Below are 13,978 nucleotides of genomic sequence, written 5' to 3'. Positions count from 1 at the left end.
GAATTTCTCTGGAGCGATCCTCAGCTGAAGATGACTCTACATATGGTAAGTTGCTCTTATACCTGTGTATTAACTAAAGCAACAACGTTGTATTAAATAGTACCTATGTAATTGCATTATAATTGAGTTAAACATGTTTTTTTTATTACAGAGGAATAAACTGTTGCTTTTAAAAAACCCTGAGTCCCCTGTTGTTTTGCTAATGACCTTGTAACTGACTGGACTATTAGGCCCAAATGCTTGTCTGAGGTCCTATTGTGTGTCTGCTGTCTGCTGGGAATCTCTTACCATGTCATAAATGCTGGGCCCAGTCTCAGATACGCCAGAAAAAGACTCTCGCACACACAGGGTGACGTCATTGCTGCCTTAGCTTATGTCGCCACGGTTCAACAAACTCAACCTTGAGTGCATAGTTGAAGGTGTTCGGTTTTTAGAAACACAATAACGATGTAGGGGGTGAGCTATTATAGAATTAAGATCTCATAAATCACTATATCAGAGACAACATTGTGAATAAATATAATACAGAAGTACATCCCAAATACAAATTATTAGTCAACCATAACAATATTAGCAATATTCAATCCTATACATTCAATCAAATCAGACTAGTTTTAACTGTGGTATTTGTCATGTTCTCGTGTGAAACTATTTCATGCTCCTGTTTTTAATGGTGTAACAATGTGGACGGGACGGTGTTGTGCTGTGGGTATGGTCGCATGCTTCATCATTAATTAGTAGTAGTTTTTATAAGCAGGGAAGGGCGGAGAGCTCCCTGGCATTGTTATGCTGCATACAGGTGTTGGATCTTAATTTAACCAGTATTGTCACAGCAAAATAATCCTGCAGCAAAATAATTTGCACATTTAGTCCATAATGTTGCTAGATCGTTGGTTAGCTGGCCAAAATTAGGCTACATCAAAACTGCAATACTGTTAGTGTATCCAACCATGTGTTAGTGCAGGTTTTCAGTGAATTCATGAAGCTCATCTGCATTTCCCTAGGTGCATGAAAATTCTCATCAACAAAAGAGTGATCAAATTAATATCCTACATCTGTACGTATATGGTAACGTGATAATATGTTAAACGTTGGAAATGTAGTTCATATAAGCAGTCATTTAAAGAAACAGCATACTAATAGTGTTAAGGATGTCAAATTGCCATAAAGTGTATGCGTTCAAAAACAACAATATAGTCACTATTTTGTTATTCATTTGAATTGGGTTGTTTCTCTCAACATGCTGAGAGACCATATTGCAGTCTAACTTTTACTAACAGAAAACAATTAAGCTAATAATAATTTATTAGCTATTTTTCCGTTTACAATTTTATTCATAGAAAATGTGCAGTAATTTAAATAAATTAAAAATAGACATATTTGTATTTGTGCTGCTGCGAGGACACAAATATTATACATTTTATAAAGTTTATATAAAAGTATATTTTTTAATTATGTATTTTATTTAAGTATATGTCCACATTTGTTAACATATACTTAAGTTATATGTATTTAACTTATACTTACTGTATACACTGTGTGTTTCAAAACATTAGGAACACCTGCTTTTTCCATGTTCCCTGTGGAACGCTTTTGACACCTTGTAGACTCCATGCTTGGACAAATTGAGGCTGGTCTGAGCGCAAAATGAATGGGGTGCAACTCAATATTAGGAATGTGTTCTTAATGTTTTCTACACAGTGTGTGTTATAAGTATAATTATAATATTATATGTTTTGGGCAAAAACATGCTAGGAGCAAGGGCATTCAAATTGGTTGATTATTATTGTTTCCCACACATACTGTTGGGTTCTACTTCATTCAATAACTTACATTTACACAAGGAACATTTTATGTATTATGAAACAACAATTATTTTAATGTATTTATTTATTATGAAGCACTAATTATTTTAATGTATTTATTTATTATGAAACACTAATTATTTGTCCAAACAACGCTTCAAGCAAATGTGTTACTAGCAAAATTGCATATTGTTGTGTAAAAGATACTGTACACAAAAATGCTACTCACAAATTCAAACAAATTCTTAATGAATCATTCTAAATGAATAAAAACAAACACAATCCAGCAAAAGTAAGTCCCTCTATCTAGGCTCCCGACTTTCCTTCTCTCTCTCCCTTGTTCCCTCTTTCCTCTCATGCAACACAAGACACTATTTGGAGCAGCTGGTTCCCTCTCCTCTGTGTGTATAACCAATTTGTCATGATCAGACTTCTCACCAACATTCAAACACACAGTCCCCCTCTCCTCTGCAGCCTGATAGATGACTGTACTAACCATTACCACCCTTTTCTGTTATGTGACTGTCTCAAAGCCCAATGAGTGTTGACTCCTTTAACAAATGAGGACAGAGTAGCTTCGCCGTGTAGCATGTCTCCATAATGGACTCTGTAACTTACACTACGTGCATATATGGTACATTGCTAGTAAATACAGTATATGTGTATGGCTATATGTACGGAGTGTGCGCATGTATGGCGCATTACACGGACGTACTATACGTAGCCTGCATGTTGGGGATTGCTTTTCTAGGAACATAGTATGGATATAGCACATACATCTTTTAAATGAATAGAAACAGTATATATTAATTAGCTCAATATATTATTGACACTACATTTTAGTCTCACGCTGAAAGATTTTGTCTTTAAGCCAAGTGTTCCTGCTGAAAATATTAACACGCACTTGAACTTGAATGCATATGTAAGAACTGAAATAGTCAATTGAACAGACTTAGGGAGAAGGAGATATGATATGAATTAATCGTATGTCCAAACAAATAAAATAATGATCTTATATTATTAGTGCAATAAAAAATGCCAGGGATAAAGCTTCATGTTGATTCATTGAATAATTAAAAAGGACACCAATGACATCATTTGATAAATAAATCTGAACTAAATGATTTGAACACATTATTTGTGGACCAAAGTCAAACTAGCAAAATAAAGTCGAAATCTATCTGAAACAAACTCAAAAGCACTCCCACTTTCCAACAAATCCCTAAACTCCCAGTGTCTACCAGTAAGTCATCAGACATAGTAAACCAAGTCCAATATTCAGATATAAGTCCATATTGTTTGGACATAAGCAGGGTTACTCAACCAGTCCTATTCAAGAGATCCATTGTTCCTTCCACACAACACTTAGAACCTAGAAGACTTCTGAAGACATCAAAGAGAACCCTTCAGCATAAAGTTCTACACACCAAATAGGCCAGGTCCCGCTAGCTTTATGAGAGGAAATATACGACTTAACTGGACCCTAAGGTGCCGAGTGAGTGAAGCAATTTAGGGAGCACAGTTCAAAAGTGAAAAGTGTGTGGAACAAGACGGCCCATGCTTTCCCCAACCAATTCAAATCAAATGTATTTATAAAGCCCTTTTTACAACAGCAGATGTGTCAAAAAGCTTATACAGAAACCCAGCCTAAAACCCCAAAGACCAAGCAAGGCAGATGTAGAACCACTGCCCAAACACAGCAAGCCTACAGAGAGATATCAATTTGATTTTTGGATTTGATGTTTTAAGATCCTCATTAGCTGACGCCAATGGCTCTATAGGTGGCTGGGCGCTACAACCCACCACTACACACCCCTGCACAACACAGAGAGCTATCAATCTGTACAACACAGCGAGCCTACAGAGAGCTGTCAATCTGTACAACACAGCGAGCCTACAGAGAGCTATCAATCTGTACAACACAGCGAGCCTACAGAGAGCTATCAATATGTACAACACAACAAGCCTACAGAGAACTATCAATCTGTACAACACAGCGAGCCTACAGAGAGCTATCAATCTGTACAACACAGCGAGCCTACAGAGAGCTATCAATCTGTACAACACAGCGAGCCTACAGAGAGCTATCAATCTGTACAACACAACGAGCCTACAGAGAAATATCAATCTGTACAACACAGCGAGCCTACAGAGAGCTATCAATCTGTACAACACAGCGAGCCTACAGAGAGCTATCAATCTGTACAACACAACGAGCCTACAGAGAACTATCAATCTGTACAACACAGCGAGCCTACAGAGAGCTATCAATCTGTACAACACAGCGAGCCTACAGAGAGCTATCAATCTGTACAACACAGCGAGCCTACAGAGAGCTATCAATCTGTACAACACAGCCTTGACCCTATACTCCTATACTCCTATACTCCTTACTCAACAGAGCCATCTCCAGTCTCAGAAACACCCCCGGAGGAACAGAAAAGACACACCAACCTGGAGCAGCGGTTGCACTGCAGGAGTCCTCTCTATGTTACACCCCACTAGCAGCTACTGTAGTTACGTTATGACCTACGTCTAGTGGCTGAGGAGACATGAGACTTGCTTACTGCCCCTCTCTCTACTAGCACTGTGACTAACTGTACACCAACTCCACCACCCAACCCTTTCCTATATGACAAAAAAATACAGTATTTAGAAAATATGTATATTTTATAGGTTTAAAATAAATGATATTTAAATTACTTGGCTGTTGCAAGGTAATATAATGTGAATGATAAGACATCTAAATACATAAAACAAAAACGTCTAAATCACAACAGATATTTTAGATAGAAGCTGGAATATCGGGTCGGTTAAAGATAGTATTTTTAAAGGTGCATTACCTTTATAACATATATCAAAATAATTATTAGGTGATATGTTCAACTCGGCTTTCTCATACTGCCCGTAACACGGCTTAAATAACATTTCATCCACATCTATTCGCCTTGGTAGGCGCGCGCACACACACACACACGCACTCGCACACTGACAATTATATTGAGAATTATATTAATATTTTACCCTAAGGTACATTTATAATAGGAAACATTTAGCAACAGGTTTAACAACACAAAGCCTATCCTAAATGGATATATCAACACACGCCAATGACCGTAATGAGAGATTTCTTTCCCACAACGTTTTCTTAGCACACACATTAAAAACAGCTGCAGGTATGCTCATAATTTGCTTGAATAAATAGTTTCTTTCTATTCTTCCAGCTATTGTTGTTATTATTATTTTTGACAAAGAACCCATTTCATTAACAAAATATTTCGACCGGCTTTATGAATTATTAGGTGTTAAAACTGTATGTTTACTGACAATGTAGTAATGATTTTGTAGCAACTACAGAGGCCTACTTCATCTATCTATTTTTCCACCCAAAAAATAATGTTCACAACATCGTATAGGTTGTGTATTTGAATTTGACATCGAAGGAATACTATGGCATCTTCAAATGTGTTTCATGAAGATATTTTGTTTAATCAATTTTCCTAGGCTATTCAGAATCAGATAAATGTCCACAAGAAAATTAATGAAAGTAAATGAATAGGCCAACATTAACTTGAATGAAGTTGTAAAGTTTCATAGCATGTTTGGATAATGTTTGATATAGTCTGTTGTGTAAAATGCACAGCCTATGCTGTTATAACAAAGAAGAAGACTACACATAATGAATAAGAAGCCTACGACACAGACTTAACAACGTTAGCAAATGCGGACAATATAGGCTATTTAAATCAATTAACTTTTCTCCAACTTTTTCATCTATTTGAAGAAAAAATGTACAATTTGTTTTCTGCCTTTTTAGTCACCAGACAGCATCATTCTACCTCATGTTTGTCAACACTGTAATTCTCAAAACTCAACATAAAGATCTAAATCAAATTCGATCGATATTTGAAACACTACCCACTTCGGACGACTAGGTCTAATATCCTGTTAATATATCCTTATTATGCATTAATACAAATTATGATTGGGCCAAACCTCGAATCAATCAACTGTAGGCCTACTTTATTTACATGCGGATAGTTCATTAGGTGACATCTCGACACTTTTGCGCATTGGTTTCCAGCTCTCATAGAGATAAGCATTTTACCTCAACTCCCAGGCATCCTATTCCCTGTGAGGTGCCAATGCAACATATTTACATCCCCTCCATCTGTTGCAGTTTAGCTCGGGGCGGCCCATCCGGGGGAGAGAGAGAACAAACTGCTTTTAGTGAGCCTATCTCCAATTTATTTTAAAAGTCCGGAACAGGACATGACTGGGCCAAAATGTTAGGCCCTAAATTCAGTGCACCGTGCAACACGGTTCTTTCCACCGAGTTTCTCTCAGGACAGCAGACTACAAGGTGACGCCTGTGACCTACAGGTAAACTCCTCACTTCGCTGACGGTAAATATCATTCAGGGAGCATCCATTTGATTGCGCAATATAAAACTTTTATATTGAGTTACCAAGAAATGTGCCTGCAGAGGACGAACGTTTGCCTAAAAAGTACAACATTAATATCACAATAATCATCATTAACATAAAAAAGTGACAAGCAGAATTAATGCATATGACCTACAAACCTGTTAACTTTAAAATAAATGAAATTGACAGATTATCAATTAAGCCCCTTAATCAAAGCAACCCCACCATACCATCACCTGGTCTAATTTAATCCCACTAGATGGCACTAAATGCTTTGCTCTGTGGCTCCAGGAGTCCCTGTGGAGATAGGATTTAACCATATGAGGGCACCATTCTCTTTCTGATGAATCTATAAACCTGGGGTCTCCAAGCCTTTTCTCAGGAAGTTACCCTCCTGCAGGTTTTCACTACAACCCCAGTTGTAACTAACCTGATTCAGTTTATCAACCAGCTAATAATTAGAATCAGGTGTGCTATATTAGGGCTGGATCGAAAACCTACAGGAAGGTAGCTCTCCAGGAACAGGGTCTATCATGTCTCTGTCGTGTCTGTCTATCATGTCTCTGTGTTGCAACACAGGGGTAATGGGTTTGTTTCCGGGTGGGGCCACCCATACGTAATGTATACATGCATGACTTTAAGTTGCTTTGGATAGTTATTATATTATTATTATATTATTAAAAACTGCAGCCATAAATGGCAGGTAGTCTGCAGTTACCCCACTGTTCCTAAATAAAGGTCAACTGAACGGAGCATTAGAATGCAAGAAAAAGCAAAGAGTACGGGATAAAATGGTCCCTAGTGGCTCAGTTAGTAGAGCAGGGTGCTTGCAATGTCAGGGTTGTGGGTTTGATTCCCACAGGGGACCAAGATGAAAATGTATCCAGTCACTACTGTAAGTCGCTCTGGATAAGAATGTCTGCTAAATGACTAACATGTAAATAAAATCACCTGCCTGTTGATGATTCATATAATAAAGAATAACGCATTTAGGATGATGACCATCTCTCTGACACGGGTGTACGCCGCTACGCTGTCTTTGTCTCACCCGAACGCACACCAGTGGAGGCTGCTGAGGGGAGGACGGCTTATAATAATGTCTGGAAATTAGCGAATGGAAACCATGTATTTCATACCAATCCACCTATTCCGCTCCAGCCATTACCACGAGCCTGTCCTCCCCAATTAAGGTGCTGACAACCTCCTGTGACGCACCCACCCAAACCCCCAATCTCACGAAGAAGACACAGATCAGGTTGTCAAGCCCATCAACCCTAACCGTGCCCCTTGACTTTTCCCAATACGGAACAACCAGTCAATCACATTCCACAACCCTAATGAACGGTTTCAACAGATCCATCACATAACCCTCGACTGCTTACTCATCACGTGGTTGTCATGATCACTGAGGTGAGGGAGGGTGAGTTATGGATGGATGGGTCAGCTAGATTACTCATCATGTGGTCTACATGTTTGTTAGGGTGGGGGGGGGGGTCAAAGTATGTATGGACGAGTCCGGGGGGTCTGGGTCAGCTAGATTGAGCCTGAGTTTGCAGCTCCAGGGGATCAAATACATGGTATATGGCACAGCTGAGGGAGCCTCTGATTTATAGCTGCCCAGGAACGGGTGAGGAATCCTGGCCATAGACACACGGGCAGGATCCTGAGGACTGGAGCTCCATGAGGCTGATGGGTGGTAGCTGTGGTAGTGTGTGTGTGTGTGTGTGTGTGTGTGGTCTAAGTATAATGGCAGCGATTGGCACATTCCACCTGACGTTTTTAAAAGGTGGAAAGGTATGTTACAGGTTAAATGTGGGGTTTTATTAAGTAATATAAAAACAGTTACTTTAGGGTAACACACACTACAAGCATCACATCCCCTCTGTCCTCTGTCAAATACATGTTGAGTCACATGGTAGCAAACACAAATCCTCTCTCTCTCTCTCTCTCTCTCTCTCTCTCTCTCTCTCTCTCTCTCTCTCACTCTCACACTCACACTCACACTCACACTCACACACACGCGCACCATAGCTCTAATTTCAGCCACCAGCTATTAGGAAGGTGTAACATAGGATATCAGGGTCACAGAGAAACACACAGGTCAAATGGAATCTTCTGGTCGAAGACAGCTGGACCATAACTGTGTTTCACCACTAAGAGCATTCCTGCTAAAATGATCATACGTGTGTGTGTGTGTGTGTGTGTGTGTGTGTGTGTGTGTGTGTGTGTGTGTGTGTGTGTGTGTGTGTGTGTGTGTGTGTGTGTGTGTGTGTGTGTGTGTGTGTGTGTGTGTGTGTGTGTGTGTGTGTGTGTGTGCCTTCCTGCTAAAACACACAGTGGAATAACCTAAATGAGTGTTTGACACTGACTACCAGTGGAAGTGATGAATTGTTCCCTAGAGTACTATGGAAATACACTGACACCTGTTGCAATAATTAAGTAAAACATTTCTTTAAACAGGAGGTTAAGGTTATAAACAATGGATTTACCTTAATCTATACCCATCATTGCCTTCATTATAACTATCAATCATTGTAACCATACAGTAGTAAGTAGCAAGCTCACTTTAACGTCAATTTAAGAGAAAAATAGTCTGATTTCAATCAGACAAAATATCAACCAAAACAGAAAAACACCTAATTGATTGATTCTCAATGGACCAACACTTACAACTGTAATGCATGAATACAACACATTCCTACGGCTAATGTTTTTCAGTTGCTAGATAATGTCTCTGAGTAGAGCGTTATTTCTTCAGCTGGTGTTTCTGAGCACGAAGCTAGCTCATAATACAGCTAATGTTTTTCAAACGGTTCGTCAGTACTTATCCACTGTATCGAATGCTCCTCTGCGCTTTGCATTGTGAGGTGAGCATTGAGCTCTGCATGTGTGTGTCTAAGGTGGTTGGACCTTCTGCAGACTGACACAGGAGCCCCCTAGGAACTGTAGATGGGAGAGACAGAGAATGTCTAAAACTAACTAACAGACTTATAGTGGGTGGCCTTAGGGATCACTTCCAGGTCAATAGGTCAATTCTTCGCTCCACCATCAAGTCGACGACACTACAGCCCTGCCCAAAAACAAAACCTAACCCCTTCCTCCTGGATTTAGCACTAGATCAGAAAGCATTGTGTAGATCAGAAAGAATTGGACAGGTATAAGCAGTATTATTGCAGATCCAACTTGGCTTCTGACAGGACAGTTCCGATTTAGGTATTTGCTCATACCTCTCCAATGCTTTCAGATCTACACCAGGAGAATCTTTGGCAGACAGTTAATTGTTTTGGCTATAACATAAAGGGAGAATTGCTAGAACAGCTGTCTGACAAGCAATTTTCCTGTTCTGTTGTAAAATATATTTATAGCTTTACTAGTGTACCCTTGTGGAGAATCAATTCTCCATTTTCATTGGCTGAGCTGTTCCTGTGACAGATTAAAAAGCCATCTTTTTTTTCTGATGAAATTCCACAGTCAAAACAACAGTGAAATCCAATGTTCCACTGACATTTTGGACAATTTGAAGAATGAAGTGCAGCTCCGTGCCACTCAGGAGTCTTCCCTCTCTGCAGACAGCAACACAGGAGCTTTTTTTGGAGTACAGGGTGACGTATTCACATCTCCCCCTCTGTCCCTCTCTCTCCTTCTCTCCCTCATCCCTCTTTCTCCCTCTCTTTCCCTCACTCTCCTTCTCCCTCTCCCTCCCTCGTCCCTCTATCCAAAGCAAGCGTAGCATTTAACCATCTGTCAGCGCCATCAGCCAGCGACTGCCAATCACACCCTGTCACACCCTGGCAACGTGTGCCTCATCAGCCAATCGGAACGCAGTTTCCCCTCCACCTGCTCACCCCCCCTCCCTCCCAACCCTGACCCCTACCACCCCTGCTGTCCACACATGAAAAACTATGGCCACTCACAACAGGAGGTGCGAGGTATGGCCTCTCCAGCCTCTCTCCCTGGCCTGCCTGCCTGCAAACCTCTCTGTACTCTCATTGCTAAAGACGAGATGCCCTCCTTGAAAGCGATAGTGCCCTGTGCACAGATGAGTAGGATCCCTTTGCCATGGTAGTCCGTGTATATCAGTTCAGAGCAGAGGAAGAGAGAGAAAGGAGAGGGGGAAGAAAAAGTAGAGTATGGAGAGGATGAAGTAAAGAGAGAGAGGGAAAAGGCTTGCCTGTCTAGAGAGAGAGAGAGAGAGAGAGGGAAAGGCTTGCCTGTCTAGAGAGAGAGAGAGAGAGAGAGAGAGAGGGAAAGGCTTGCCTGTCTAGAGAGAGAGAGAGAGAGAGATAGAGAGAGAGAGGGAAAGGCTTGCCTGTCTAGAGAGAGAGAGAGAGAGAGAGGGAAAGGCTTGCCTGTCTAGAGAGAGAGAGAGAGAGAGACAGAGAGAGACAGAGACAGAGAGAGAGAGAGAGAGAGAGAGAGAGAGAGAGAGAGAGAGAGAGAGGGAAAAGGCTTGCCTGTCTAGAGAGAGAGAGAGAGAGAGAGAGAGAGAGAGAGAGAGAGAGAGAGAGAGAGAGAGACAGACAGAGACAGAGAGAGAGAGAGAGAGAGAGAGAGAGAGGGAAAAGGCTTGCCTGTCTAGAGAGAGAGAGAGAGAGAGAGAGAGAGAGAGAGAGAGAGAGAGACAGAGACAGACAGAGACAGAGAGAGAGAGAGAGAGAGAGAGAGAGAGGGAAAAGGCTTGCCTGTCTACACAGACTCTTTGCTCCGGCCAAACGCCACGCCCACTGATGTTAGTTTTTTCTCCGCAATGAGTCTGGATCTGAATACCTCCCAGACGATTTATAGAATGGAAATCCATTCCAGACAGTCTGATTGGTCCCAGAAACCAATGGGTTGGGCCAGAGCAGAGTCAGAACACACGTGGGGACAGAGGCGTTTGAAAATGTGTCATTGTCTTTGTTTTGTACAACACCCCTCATTTTGACATCACCACAAATGACTTCAACGATGGGAGTCTCAGACTGAAGGAACATAGATCAGTGGAAGAATTCAGTTTGAGGCAAGGGACAGACGGGGAAGAGAGTGGGGTAACGAGAGAGAGAGAGAGAGAGAGAGAGAGGAAAAATGTGAGTATTGAGAGAGTGAAGAAAAGAGAGAGGTAAAAAAGAGAGAGTGTAAAACAGGAAAGTAGCAAGAGAGTGGGGTAAGGAGAGAGAGAGAGAGATAATGGGATACAGAGAGAGAGAACATGAGGCATAGCCTAAACATCTTTAGATCTCTCACTCGACCCTGTGGGACAATTTTTTCCACATCTCATTCGTATCCACCCTGACAGGGAGTGTTGAGCCTACTTGAGTTAAGTTACGTTGTAAGATAAGCTCTCTCCTTCCATCTCTGTCAGATGGATTAGACACGGCCGTTCTCCACAGGAGGGGTTCAATTCATGACTCATATTTCTAAGATGGATTTGACTCCAACTGTATTGGATTCCTTCTGCTGTGAGGTAGCCTGGTACCAGATTTCTTTGTGTTGTCTTGCCAACACACTATGACCACAGGAGTTGGCCAAACAGACAGACCAAACTACCCCTGCCTTGCTGTAAGGTAAACAAGTCTACTCAATTTCAATATAAGGGCTTTATTGGCATGGGTAACACGTTCACATTTCCAAAACAAGTGAAGATAATAAACCAAAGTGAAATCAACAATGCAAATTGACAGTACACATTACACTTACACAAGTTCTAAAAGAATAAAGACATTTCAAATGTCATATTATGTGCAAATAGTTAAAGAACAAAAGGGAAAATAAGTCAACATAAATATAGGTTGTATTTACTACGGTGTTTGTTCATCACTGGTTGCCCCTTTCTTGTGGCAACAGGTCACAAATATTGCTGCTGTGATGGCACACATTGGGTTCATTTTCGAATTCTTTGTGGGTCTGTGTAATCTGAGGGCAATATGTGTCTCTAATATGGTCATACATTTGGCAGGAGGTTATGGGCAGTGAGCACATAACCTGTCTTCTCTTGAGAGCCAGGTCTGCCTACGGCGGCCTTTCTCAATAGCAAGACTATGCTCACTGAGTCTGTACATAGTCAAAGCTTTGGGTCAGTCACAGTGGTCTTCTCAGGTACTCTTTCTCTCTCACCAGTAAGAGTGGATTGATGGGGTGTCTAATGTGTGAAAGCTAAAGCTATTGAAATATGTACAGTACAGGAGAAATACAGGGGAAATGTACAGGGGAAATGGAGATCGATTAAGCTTTCTAGTTAAGACAGAGGAAACAGTTTAGGGAAAACCTTGCATAACACACACACACACACACACACACACGTGATTCTGACAGCCAAGCCATGTGGTCCCATATGTCTCCTTCCCAGAAGCCATTGGGATCATTTTCAGGCCACATAAATAGCCAAATAGCCATTAGCACAAATGAACGTAAACAATGAGAAGAAGGAAACGATCTCGCTAACAGCTGCAATGGATCTTCAACAGGAGAGAAAGCCAGCTCAGTGAAAGCCAGTGGACAGAACAGAGTTGTATTTGCCCTGACATAATCACCATCTAGCGCTGGATATCAAGACCTGGGTTTAAATAGTATTTGCAAAAATGGCAAACACGGTCAAGTCTCAGAGTAGTGCTGATCTAGGAACAGTTCCCCCCTTCTCCATATAATCGTATTAATTGTGATTCAAAAGGCAAAACTGGATCCCAAATCAGAACGGGCCCAGCTATATCGACAGGAGGGCATGCCGCTGTCACTGTGGTAGCTGGTGCTTCGCCCTCTCCCTCCTCCCCCCCCCCCCTCTCCCTCCTACTCTCCTGTCACTGTGGTAGCTGGTGCTTCGACCTCTCTCCCTCCTCTCTCCCTCCTCTCTCTCTCCCCCCTCTCCCTCCTACTCTCATGTCACTGTGGTAGCTGGTGCTTCACTATCTCTCTCTCTCTCTCTCTCTCTCTCTCCTACTCTCCTGCTCTCCTGTCACTGTGGTAGCTGGTGCTATGCTTATTGATGGTGCTACCAGAATGGATCTTGGCTGCTGTTTTGAAGGGATGATGAGTGAGGAATTGTCACGTTCCATGTAAGACAATATACTGTCAGAAATGATCAGATATATTTCACAGGTACTTGATCCTCATGCCAGAGGGGATCCTGTGTAAGATAAAAAAAAAACTGTCACTGATGTTTTTCACCAAAGGTTGCCAAGACATTGTTATCGGAAAAGATTCCAAAGTTGCCAAGATATAACCAGAAGTATTTCCCAGGTGTGTGCAGGCCAGGCCTACAGTCTATGTATGACTTAAAGCCTTAGGTGATGAGAGGGCAACAAGACAGGCCAAGAGCTTGATATCTATTTCAGCTCCCATTCTGTAACCTACAGATCACCTCTGCAGGTATGCTGGTCTGGATAGTAAAGAATAAAGAACTGAACCACCTCGGATGTAGTTGAACATCTCAAACTAAAGCAATGTGGGTTTACTATCTTCAGTTAACAACCTGGAATGAGGGGGCTGGCTAGCCTGGAAGCCGCAGGAGGGGACAAAACATTACGGCCACCTCTCTCTCTCTCTCCTCACACACACACAATCAAACTTGTCAAGTTGGCATCTCTGTCTTGCAGAGCGAGAATACATTCACATCTAGGGTCCAATTACTTAATAGCAGCTATCATCAGGTCTCCATCAGCTATGATCGGGTCTCCATCAGCTACCTCCCCCAGTCCCTTCCCTGGACTCCTCTCCCTTTGGGCCCAATGATTAGCTAAGAGTTAATAAGCAGGAGACTCTTTAGCTGGAGTC

The 13,978-nt window shown here is 41.6% G+C and overlaps 1 protein-coding gene across 2 annotated transcripts in view; it reads right to left on the bottom strand.

Annotated features, from left to right (window-relative positions):
- Window positions 1-13,978, bottom strand: part of LOC139424442 (RNA binding motif protein 20) — a 73,116-nt gene that overhangs the window by 31,929 nt on the left and 27,209 nt on the right. Inside the window, exon 1 of one of the 2 annotated variants that reach the window (XM_071176262.1) lies at window positions 4,260-4,435. The exons of the other annotated variant lie outside the window; for it this stretch is intronic. The gene's annotated coding sequence lies outside the window, so the exon portion shown is untranslated. Of the gene's footprint in view, window positions 1-4,259; window positions 4,436-13,978 lie in introns of those variants that run through there. 2 annotated transcript variants of the gene reach the window in all.

Source organism: Oncorhynchus clarkii, chromosome 13, assembly GCF_045791955.1.
Source record: "Oncorhynchus clarkii lewisi isolate Uvic-CL-2024 chromosome 13, UVic_Ocla_1.0, whole genome shotgun sequence".
Classification (NCBI taxonomy): domain Eukaryota; kingdom Metazoa; phylum Chordata; class Actinopteri; order Salmoniformes; family Salmonidae; genus Oncorhynchus; species Oncorhynchus clarkii.
Note: the sequence above shows the minus strand (reverse complement) of the source record. Positions and strands in the feature narration are given on the sequence as shown.